Genomic DNA, 10,364 nt, shown 5'->3' on the forward strand with positions numbered 1-10,364 from the left:
TTATCTAAGTCTTTTTTAATATGATCTAATTCGGAGGTCATTATAGGCGAAGGAATGTCAACGCTTAATTTTTCTTCCACTTTTCGTTCTATTAGCTCATCCACCTGTTCCTCTATACCGGTTAGATTGATCAACTCAGTTGTAGTTAACTTTTCTTTGAGATTTTGTTCTACAGTTTCTAAGCGTGAGCTAACTCCTGAAATTTGCGCTTGAACTAATGGGAGCAATTTATCTTGTTTATGTACATTTGTTTTAATGTTACTTAATTCCTGTTTAACCACATCAAATGTGACATTACAGACATCTTTCAAGGAATCAGAATTTTCGTTGACTCTGGTTTCTAGGCTGCTACATTTACAGTCGACATCATACTCTAATTTCTGGGCTATTTCCCGTAAATTTTTCTCCTGTCTCTCCTCTAAGCCTCTAAACAAAATATTTAGTCTTTCACTTAGAGAATCAGACAATTCTTTCTTCAAGTCTACTTGAGGTGTTGCATTTGAGTGTTCTCTAAGTATAATTTAGACTTTAATTCTGAGTTCTGTAAATCTAGTTTAGAATTTAATTCTGTCTTCAGTTCGTCTTGTCTTGTGTTCTGTGACTCAAACTGAGTTTTGATAAACTTCATTAATTCACCCAAATCAGGTCCTGGGTTTCCTATCCCCATAGCCCCAACATGGCCTTCTGATTGTTGATTATCCCCTTTCATGTTATTCTTCTTAGTCTTAAGTAGAGTCAACATTCACAGTACCCCCTACTCACAAGTCTTACACTGCACAATTGAACAAAAGTAAAAGTTCGCTCACCCGGTGTGACTTGACGATCTGCTACCGGCGGCGTCGGCGTTGTAGACGGCGTTGTGAACGACAGCGTTGGCGTTCGTGAACGGCGGCGTCGGCGTTTGTGAATTAATGGATTGGCTGTGGCTTTCGTTCTACTCGATTTCCTTGCTTCTATCACCATTACCCAACAGGACAATTTTCGATAAATATCTTCGAATCTTGTTCGTTGTTACTCGTTGCTATGTCAACACTTGTCAACCTTTTCAACTTGATTTCGTTAATCTTCCACCTTCTTCATAGGTCCTTTCTTTACCGGTCGCCACGTTATGCGGTGCCCCGTTGTATCTTCTCTAAAACTTAGAGCTGCGTTCCTTGGACTATCAGTGTGAACTTACTTGAATGCTGGATACGGGCACAGCTTCCCCGCAGCTCCGGCGTCTTCTGCTTGCATCAAACTCTTCTCCGAAGATTCTATCTTTTGAAGAAGGTGAAAATTAATCTACTATTCCAAAATCCTATTATCTAGTCCAAATAAAGACACTCTCAAAATTCAGCTGATGTTGACATATTCTATATTCAAAATTCAATACACCATTTCACTGCCACATTAAACAGTACGCCCACACTTTCTTACGGCAATCGCACACGACTGAATTAATCCAAATTAAATAACATTTTTTCATAGCGATACAATACTAATATATATGTCCGTCTGCTCGAGACCAAGTCACTATTAATAATAATCATGTTTTTTCTTCCGTTCTCTCTCCACAACACACAACGATCACCAATGTTTTTCGTGCATGAAATTCGTCCACGGAATTCTGGGCCGGAAGTTTTTCTTTTCTCTTTGCTGCAACCGAGCGTGTCACTTGTTGACCCGGTTTTACTCTTCTTTCTCGGTTAGCCTGCACAAATAACGTTCTGCGGCCGTGTTTATCTGTTTATGCTACAACCCACTACAAAATAACGTGTGTTCGAAGCGGCTGGAACACAAGTGACTCCAGACTTTCGTAAAATTCTGGGGGCACCACATTACGCTATTAGGGTTGTTCCAATTTTTGGTGATAAACTTGTCGGTAAATTAGCCTATTATGCCTGTTTTCATTCACTGCTTTCATATGGTATCATATTTTGGGGTAATTCATCATTGAGAGGAAAAGTATTCATTGCACAAAAGCGTGTAATCAGAAAAATAGCTGGAGCCCAGCCGAGATCACCTTGCAGATATTTAAGGAAATCGGGATATTCATAGTCCCTTCAGACTACATATATTCACTTATGAAATTTGTTATTAATAATCCATCCCAATTAAAAAATAACAGTGAAGTGCATAGTTGCAACACTAGAAGAAAGGATGATCTTCTCTGTTCTGGGTTAAATCTGACTTTGGCTGCCACAAAAATCTTGGGTCATTTGCCAAATAGCATTAAAAGTCTGGCAAATAGCCACCCAAGATTTAAAAACATATTAACAGAACTTCTGAATAACAATTCCTTCTACTCAATAGATAAATTTAAAGATATGAAGTAGTAAATAAAAAATAAAAATTGTGTGAAGAAAACTTACGTTAAAGTGACATGTTCCACATCATTACAAAATGTCATATTCATGATCTATGGAACAAGTATTATGTATGTAAATCGTGGTTTAATAAAATAGAATTACAGTGACTATTCTTCAAACATTTGAAAACATAATTTTTTGTCAGTGATCTGTTTTTACAGTTCTTATAATACTACATACCGTGACAACATAAACAGTTCTGTTATTTTCAATTCGTAACTGCTGACAGTTGATTTTGACTCAAAAATTTTGACAGTGGGGTTGTGGGGCCCCTGAGAGAATGGGGCCTGTAGCATGTGCTATACACAGGGATTGAACAAAAATATGGAAACACCACAAACATGGCACATTACCATGCGTAGTACAGTGCAGGAAACTCTTTCTCATTCAAAACAACTTCCACTCACCTTGAAATGGATATATACAGGGCCTCTCTGGTTTTCAAGGTAATCTTATACCACTCTTTCCGCAAAATAGTGGCAGTTCAGGTAACAATGGTGGAGGTGGATAGCAGTTGCATCCCCCTTCTCTTCGAATTAGACCACAAAGGCTCAATAAATTTTGATCTCGACTGTGATGTCCAGGAGTGATGCGGCAATTTATCCTCCTACTGACAAAACCAGCTTTGGATGATGCAAGGTGTGTGGGCAGTGACCCTGTCATCTATGAACACAGCATCATCATTGGGGAACAAACATTGTGTCGTGGGATGGACCTGACCAGCCAAAATGGTCACATAAACATTGGCAGTAATGCGACCTTTCAAAGTAGCCCTGGGGCCCATCGAATACCACAAATATGGCTGCCCAAATATTACCAAACACCACGTTTCACACTTGGGACATAACCTTAGCCAGAAGTTGGTAACAATGTGAAAGAAGATTCTTCTGTCTAAATGACTTTGTTCCATTGCTCCATAGTCTAGGTTTTATGGCTTCAGCACCCTATTTTCCTGTTAGGGGCATTTGTGTCACTGATGAGTGGTTTTGGAATTCCAACTTGCCCTGCAATTCACTGTTATGGAGCTTTCTTCTTCAGGGGCGATTCTAGAAGTCAGTCAAGGGGGGCTAATGGCGTGGTGTGTGTGTGTGTGGGGGGGGGGGGGGTTTGGAGGAATGGTATATCGCTTAACAAAAGAGGAGTTGGGGTCATCCACCGACAAATTGGTAAGATCTGGTGTTGCTTAAAGTAATATACTCACTGATTTCTGAAGTCATTTTATCTAGTGTAATATGATATTCCATTGGGGGGGGGGGGGGCTATAGCCCCCCCTTGACACCACTCCTGTTCTTGTTTTTGGTGCTCACAGGGTTCTTGAGTGTGACATTCAATTCTGTAGGGTTTTTGGAACTGTCATCCTCTCACGTTTTGTTACAGTCCTCTTCAATGACTGTCTGTCATAATCACTCAACACACACTTCTGTCCGAATTGTGATGTAGTGGATGAAGTTTCTCACTTTCTCAGTATGCAGCATAAATCTTTGATATTCTGCCTCTCCAAGCAGTTTGACTTCCTTAGTTACTAAAGCACCCACCATACAAACAGGAACCATCTGCCCACATTCAGCATCACTTACCTCTAACGCAATGCGTTCACAACTACATAGAGTCTGTTCTGACTGTGACAGACACTTGCAACGTATTGAAGACATTGCACAGGTGGCATTAGTGATCAAATACAACAGCACAACCTGTAGGCATGGCTGGCACCTGCATTTATGTGCAAGCATGACTTTCTTGTGGTGTTTCCTTATTTTTGTCCAAACCTTGTAGATAAACCACCCTTACAGTTGACCAACAACACACCATGTACGTTTAGCTCACTTCTCAAGAAATTAGTCACTCCTAGAGAACTCATTGCAAGCATCATTTAATATGGTCTAATTCCACCCCAGGTCTTGGTAAGTGCTAAGAATCAGATAGAAAGTGAGTCCATAGGGTTGTGCAGGTACGTTGCATCCAGGTTCAGTCACTCACTGAGGATTTGCTTGTACAGTTCCACCAAATTACAGGGATGCTATTGTTGGCGTTTTACCCCCCGTTCCAATACGTCCCTCAAATTTCCGTGCGATTCAAGTCAGATGATTTTGCAGGCCAAACAAGATCTCATAGGGTGGGGGAGAGTTCAGAAAACTTGTTGCATATTCCCCAGCCCGATGAATTTTGCTTTCGTCATCTTTATGTGTCTGTGACAGCAATGGCCTCATGCGAGGTGACCAACGCCAAATGTTCATTGCACGCAATGGTCTCTCGCCAACAGACCCTCATACACAGCGTACAGCAACTCCTGTCGGATCTGGATGCAATTGTGATTCACAAGCCTTAAAACACATATTTGGTCCCTCTCACTCAGGATTATTTTCCGACAACAGTTCTGACATTGTGTTTCGGGGCCACGTGTAATACATTACTGCTTATAGATACATTGAAGACTCTGTCACGAAACACCAACAAATCCAGCACTTCATATACCGTGTGGCCATGGGCATGGCCAAACACGATTGCCCTTTTTGCCACTCTGTCACGTCCTTACATACACCGATACCCAGGTTTACGTAGAATGTCCATTTGTACCACAAATGCCTCACTGATCGCTATTGCTTTATGCTCATGTAGAGGCAGTGCACGTGCAGTTAAAAACGTAACTTGACTGCTACACCATGTGTAAAGTCTTAACCATTCACCTGTGCGTGTGCGCTGGGGTGACTAATGTTTTGTCTAGCGAGCTTCCGTCAAAACGTCTCTTATTTTCTGTTTTTTCTACTTTAATTTTTCCTATTTGTTTCTTCTTTGTTTTTCCTGGGCACCAGGGCCAAATTGGTTCTCGATGACACTGCACATTACAGCAGCTTGTTTCTGCCCCTGCAAGACATTGTGATTTAAATCTAGCTATCAAAATCAAACCCGAACACATTTAATAGAATACATTTTCCATGAGCAGCAGAATATTGTGGCGTGCTGCATCCACATTAAAACCCTGACTTATCACTCAATGATTTTCATCTTCAGCCAAACTTCATTAATATTTTCTTGTAGTAAGGGTCCACAGCTTCTATAAATTTTTTAAAGGATTTCATTTTTACTTCAGCTGTTAGAAATTAGTGGTTGGAATTAGAGTTAGAACCCACAAAATGCAATATTAAAGCTGAAAGGAAGATAAAATCCTTTAAAAATAGAAGAAAAATAAAAAAAATTAAAAAGCTTCATTAATATGTTACAGAGTTGGCTAGCTTCAAAGTGAAGCAGAGACTAGACAAAGGCCCGGAAGTTTCGACAGAGAGTTTGTGTTAGTTAGCATTGCATTGACAAAGATGCCTAAATGCATTTGGCGATTGTCTACAGAAAAATTATATTTGTGGCTCAGAATATATCTCTGCAAATGAGAGATATATTTCACCTTAGAAAATTATTTGCTTGTTTTGGTATGGCTGTGGGAAATCCGAGCCGTTCAGAATAGATCTTGTTACATACACAGATTCTATAATACACTCCTGGAAATGGAAAAAAGAACACATTGACACCGGTGTGTCAGACCCACCATACTTGCTCCGGACACTGCGAGAGGGCTGTACAAGCAATGATCACACGCACGGCACAGCGGACACACCAGGAACCGCGGTGTTGGCCGTCGAATGGCGCTAGCTGCGCAGCATTTGTGCACCGCCGCCGTCAGTGTCAGCCAGTTTGCCGTGGCATACAGAGCTCCATCGCAGTCTTTAACACTGGTAGCATGCCGCGACAGCGTGGACGTGAACCGTATGTGCAGTTGACGACTTTGAGCGAGGGCGTATAGTGGGCATGCGGGAGGCCGGGTGGACGTACCGCCGAATTGCTCAACACGTGGGGCGTGAGGTCTCCACAGTACATCGATGTTGTCGCCAGTGGTCGGCGGAAGGTGCACGTGCCCGTCGACCTGGGACCGGACCGCAGCGACGCACGGATGCACGCCAAGACCGTAGGATCCTACGCAGTGCCGTAGGGGACCGCACCGCCACTTCTCAGCAAATTAGGGACACTGTTGCTCCTGGGGTATCGGCGAGGACCATTCGCAACCGTCTCCATGAAGCTGGGCTACGGTCCCGCACACCGTTAGTCCGTCTTCCGCTCACGCCCCAACATCGTGCAGCCCGCCTCCAGTGGTGTCGCGACAGGCGTGAATGGAGGGACGAATGGAGACGTGTCGCCTTCAGCGATGAGAGTCGCTTCTGCCTTGGTGCCAATGATGGTCGTATGCGTGTTTGGCGCCGTGCAGGTGAGCGCCACAATCAGGACTGCATACGACCGAGGCACACAGGGCCAACACCCGGCATCATGGTGTGGGGAGCGATCTCCTACACTGGCCGTACACCACTGGTGATCGTCGAGGGGACACTGAATAGTGCACGGTACATCCAAACCGTCATCGAACCCATCGTTCTACCATTCCTAGACCGGCAAGGGAACTTGCTGTTCCAACAGGACAATGCATGTCCGCATGTATCCCGTGCCACCCAACGTGCTCTAGAAGGTGTAAGTCAACTACCCTGGCCAGCAAGATCTCCGGATCTGTCCCCCATTGAGCATGTTTGGGACTAGATGAAGCGTCGTCTCACGCGGTCTGCACGTCCAGCACGAACGCTGGTCGAACTGAGGCGCCAGGTGGAAATGGCATGGCAAGCCGTTCCACAGGACTACATCCAGCATCTCTACGATCGTCTCCATGGGAGAATAGCAGCCTGCATTGCTGCGAAAGGTGGATATACACTGTACTAGTGCCGACATTGTGCATGCTCTGTTGCATGTGTCTATGTGCCTGTGGTTCTGTCAGTGTGATCATGTGATGTATCTGACCCCAGGAATGTGTCAATAAAGTTTCCCCTTCCTGGGACAATGAATTCACGGTGTTCTTATTTCAATTTCCAGAAGTGTAAATACTACTAAGAAGGCCGGGAAGATATCACACGTCATCTTTCACAATGGAAATTTCTAAATTCTTATATTAATGCTCGCCATTAAGGACCCATTTCCAATGATTGTTACGCGTTCGGCAAGATGCACTAATCGCACAAAGATTTTTTAAATGCGCAGTAACTACACTGATCGGCATGATGTGTAATTATCTGTTTAATCAAAGTGAAGCACTTCAACCAATTGTTTTAGATGGAGTACATTACTGACACTGCTTTGTGAACTAACGAAGAAGAGTTGATTGTTTATTGCACTAGCCTCAATTGTTTCCCATGCAACCTGGAAAACATGTCACTGAACGTGGGCGAATTATGTTTTCTCGCTGTTGTAGTGCATAATGTTGTACCCGGAATTGTCCCCCTTCCAATCACACGTGTTTGTAGGATCTTTCTGTGATTGTCGTAATCAGCTTTGTGGAGTAAACATGCCCTTAAGCCCTAAACAAGCTGCAAAACCTGTTGCTTTGGTGGAAGATGACCGCAGCGTGCATTACATTGCATAAGTGTTGAGGACTACACGATTTCTGGAACTGTACGAAGGCACAAGGAAACTGGAGGTTTTGCAAGGAGATCATGTACAGGCCTGAGAAGAGCAACACCAGAGAGAAATAACCGCTTCTTATAATTTCAAGGTCTCCTCAAGCCCTACTGAAGCACGAAATCGACTCCAACAATTCGAGTGAGAGAACCATATGAAGAAGACTGGAAGAAGCCAATTTTCAATCCAGAAGACCTGTTACAGGTCCGGAACTCACCAGAGCCACTGATGTCTTCACCGATGATTTACGAACACTACTACCGGAAATTGTCCCACGGGGGATAGCACAAATGGGTGAATGAGTGTGGTGGAATACTGTGGCTTACCAAACCACAAGGGTTGGATATCTCTAGAAGGCAGACACACTTTGCACAGACAGCAAAACAGATGATCACCTACCACAGAAAAAATAACATCAAATTTGTAAATACTCAAGTTCGTCGGTTAAAGAGAGATAAGTGCTTATTAAGGTGTCAGGCACTCAGTAGCGAGCTCTCATAAATAATGGTACCGTATTCGCGCGAATCTAATGTAGCATAGAATGTAATGCGCACCCCAATTTCAAAAATTAAATTAATAAAAAAAGGAATGTTGGCCCATGGCTTTTAGGGTACTTTTGTACTGTTGAAATTTATTTTACAGTGCTAACTTTATTTCAAACAATAGTGAATGTATACATGAAATGTAAAAAACAACAATAATTTATTTTTTAGTTAGTGATTACAGTAATAAGTGACATTTTCATTATTAAAATAGAACACCTAACATGATTACCTGCATGACATACAAAGAAACATACTGTAAATTACAGGCGTTACTCATCATTATTCACTAATGTCATCATTACTGGCATCCTCGGAAGAGTCTACATCAGAAATAGATTCATTTCCTCCTTCCACGCCATACTCTGTGTCGTTCCACAACACATCATCTTCACTGCCATCCAGAGTACAGGGTGCCCATAAAGTAAGTATCCATTTTCATTTTCCAGATATTTAGAGAGAGTAGCTAATTCTGTTCAGCATTTCCACCTTCCTTGTCAGCACACTGTTCCCATCGCCCTGTGGTTCCATGGAACACGCGCTGTAACATTTGAGGGGTTGCTATGCATGCCTCTCGTATTCGCCGTTTCAGTTCATTCAAATATGGCACCCTGGTAGCATAAACTCGAGTGTTGACGAAACTCCACGCAAAAAAGTCCTCTACACAGATCAGGCAATTGTGTTCGTTGACGACGCCGCAGACATGAAATGTCGCCTCGTCGCTGAACGTAACAAGATTCATCAGAAACTTCCTGGCAGATTAAAACTGTGTGCCCGACCGAGACTCGAACTCGGGACCTTTGCCTTTCGCGGGCAAGTGCTCTACCAACTGAGCTACCGAAGCACGACTCACGCCCGGTACTCACAGCTTTAGTTCTGCCAGTATCTCGTCTCCTACTGGCAGAACGAGATGTTGGTTTAGCGTAATGAGGAGCGTCAGTGTTCTGCAGAGAGTTCTTTTTCGATTCCCGGCGGGGTCAGGGATTTTCTCTGCCTCGTGATGGCTGGGTGTTGTGTGCTGTCCTTAGGTTAGTTAGGTTTAAGTAGTTCTAAGTTCTAGGGGACTGATGACCATAGATGTTAAGTCCCATAGTGCTCAGAGCCATTTGAACCATTTTAAAAATTCCCTCGACCGAAAATTTTCAGTCTGCGTTCGGCAGGGCAGCAGTGCGCATCGCGCTCGGCCGTCCACGCCGCTGCGCGCGCGGAGTGTTTTGTTTACTTCCTCGTCACAGCGCTTCTCAGTCGAACAAGCTGTAATGGCCAACTCTTACAGGAAGAACACTCTTAAGTTCACCTTCTCAAACGAATACGCACGACCCAAAGCACTGGCCGTCGAACGCTTCCTACGCGAAGACGTGAAGATCCCGCGTGACGAACTCATCGGCATACACCTATCGATCATTAGCAGCGTCGTTTATGTTAAGATGACTTCCGACGCTGCCTGCAATGAGATCATTCAAAGGACGCGACATGGACTAAACTTTCGGCACTCCGACGGAAACGTCGGGCCTGTGGATGTCGACCATGCACGACTTGGCCTTCGGACGATCCGTGTATTCGAACTGCCTTTCGAGGTGAATGAAGATGAAGTCATCGCGGCGCTAAGCCCGTTCGGAAAAGTCCAGAGCCACGTAGCCGAGACATGGGCACAGTTTACGACGTATCCGGTACTTAATGGTGTGAGACAAGTCCGAATCGATCTCAAACGGCACGTTCCATCGTACATTTCTATCGGCGGCTGCCGTGCGGTGGTCATTTACGACGGACAACCTCGAACATGTTCCGGTTGTGGCAAAGAAGGACACGTCCGTAATGAATGCCTGCAACGCCGCATCACGCAACTACGGCCCGACGATACGAACACCGACAGAACCACGACCACCCTTCCAGTCACCTATGCGGCGACACTGCACGTCCAGCCCTCACAAGGCGACGTTCATGAGCTTCTCTCTGGTCCGATACACCCGGAGGCGTCCCAGCACCTTGA

Source organism: Schistocerca cancellata, chromosome 8 (assembly GCF_023864275.1).
Source record: "Schistocerca cancellata isolate TAMUIC-IGC-003103 chromosome 8, iqSchCanc2.1, whole genome shotgun sequence".
Classification (NCBI taxonomy): Eukaryota; Metazoa; Arthropoda; class Insecta; order Orthoptera; family Acrididae; genus Schistocerca; species Schistocerca cancellata.